Source organism: Apteryx rowi, unplaced genomic scaffold (genome assembly GCF_003343035.1).
Source record: "Apteryx rowi isolate R43461 unplaced genomic scaffold, aptRow1 scaffold_438, whole genome shotgun sequence".
In the NCBI taxonomy this organism is placed as follows: domain Eukaryota; kingdom Metazoa; phylum Chordata; class Aves; order Apterygiformes; family Apterygidae; genus Apteryx; species Apteryx rowi.
The window spans coordinates 617,699-619,844 of record NW_020450692.1 but is presented as its reverse complement, the minus strand read 5'-3'; positions in this window follow the sequence as shown (position 1 = coordinate 619,844).

Sequence of the window (2,146 nt, the reverse complement as noted above, 5' to 3'; positions counted from 1 at the left end):
TTAAGTGATGGAATATTTAATCTCAAATTCAAACAACCTGAACTTCAAATGTAAAATGATCAACAGATAAATAAAGGTTTCAGCTCAGGTTAAAATTATAATAATAACACTCAATGCATTCACACATTACTTCCTGGCTATGGGCAGGTTCAGGTCTGAACTGACCATACTGAGAATGACCACGGTCCCACCAACTATCATACTGAGAATGACCATGGTCCCAGCAGCTGTGACTGTGTTTGATGTCCAGCTCACTTCCCACAGTATCATGCAACCAGTGACTGCTTCTAACAACATAAGAGACATTTTTGTGCAAGGTTAACCTACTTATAATTATCTTAAGCTTGTTCTTTCTGATTTTCTTCAGCTCTTCCATGGCTTTAGCCGGTGGCACTAAGGTATATACAGTGCCATAACTTCTTCATGTAGTTCGAAAATAAAAGGATGCAAGAGGGGATCCCACCAAATGCTTGACGCAACTGAGGTTCACATAACCAAGGTTCCAACATACACTGGAACTCAAAAYCCTTGGACAGAGCAGGCAATTTAATGCAAGATGAACTTACTACAAAAATAGGAAATGGACAGACATGGGGGTGAACCAAGGTATCCGCTGAAGGGCAAAGGCAAAAACCAAGCAGCATGCATTCCTCTGAAATAATGCTGGCCAAAAGCTATGATCTGTGTAAGATATCTGATGGAGAGCAACAGATAAGCTTTCTGCCAGAGTCTTTTTAACAATATTACTGTTGTTTGTCAAAACGGTTCAAAGTCATTAGGGCAAATTACTCAGAAAGCAAACATTTTCATGTTTTGCCAAACTTAGTYAGGGCATAATATTCAAACAAAGCGTATGTCTTATGATGTAGGATTCAAAGCCTTTGCGGAGGAACATGCTTGCAATATCTCTGTAGGTTCCCATGCTCTTTTTTGTTGTCATTGTTTGGGCTGTAAATCTATCATATCAGACAGCAGCAAAGAAACCAAAAGCACAAAGGCATGGTTTGCAAGCATGAAACTCATACTTAACCTTCTCAGTCCTTCTCTGAACAAAAAGCCAGAGCCTGCCCTTTGCTACACTGCCATAACTGCGCTGAAGCCAGCCGTGTTGCTTCTCTTCAGAGGGGAACAGAACTTCAATTTAAAGAACCTCCTGTAGGTAATTCAATGAGTCCAGTTATATTGCCGTGCTATAACATACATTAAGATCATTGATAGTAGGTAATAGAGAAAAGGGTTTTTTTGTCTTGTTTTGTTTTTTTACTGAAAATAAGGCCTTTACTCTTTCAACAGCACTACAAACCTTTTTGAAACACTACCTAACAAACCTTAATAACTCCCTTAAACTACAAAACCTTCAGAAACACTTCAAAGTGTCTGGTAGTAAAGAGAGAACACAGTACCTCATACATTAGACTTAGCTGCTTATGCTAGAATAGCAAGCAGCTGACTTAGACCTGACCCTTCTTTTTCCCCAAAACACTGATACTATAGCAGGAAAAAAACCAAGAACTTGATGGTCAAGAAAAACACCTTTTTGCTCCAGTATGCGTCTTGCACTCATGCTCTGAACACGTATACAACCTTCACACTTTGGGGGAAAAGATAATGCAGCACTTCATTTTCAGGTTGTAAGTCTGCCATGCACTCGTGTATGAACTGGTTCACTCCTCTTGGCGCTTTCCCTGAAGTTAGAACTGTAAAGTGGCTGCATTAACCTAGGCAGTATTTAAGAGAAATATCCTGGTAACGTGCTTCTGCCATGAATCCCATTCTTCCTACAGTCCCTTGCCATCCTAAGTATCAAAAAACTAGTTATYCATATGTCTAACTTTCTTTCCTCTTTTGCAATAAACTTAATCCTTGTCAACTGAAAATATGTGTCATGTTGAAGCCTGAAAAACACTAGCGAAATGCAACAAATACCAGATTTAATATAAATGGGCAAATAAGTATAATATGACTTCTATTTCACATTTGCAGGTTCAGCTCAGTAGAGATAACAATTTTAAATTTGCCTGGAGCTACCAGAAAGCCATAAAAATGATTCTAATTTTGTTTTGTTTTGTTTTCTCCTTGAAGAAATCGAGTCTAGCATACTGCATAGAAACTACAGCAAAACTGCATCATGTGATCTAACTGTTAT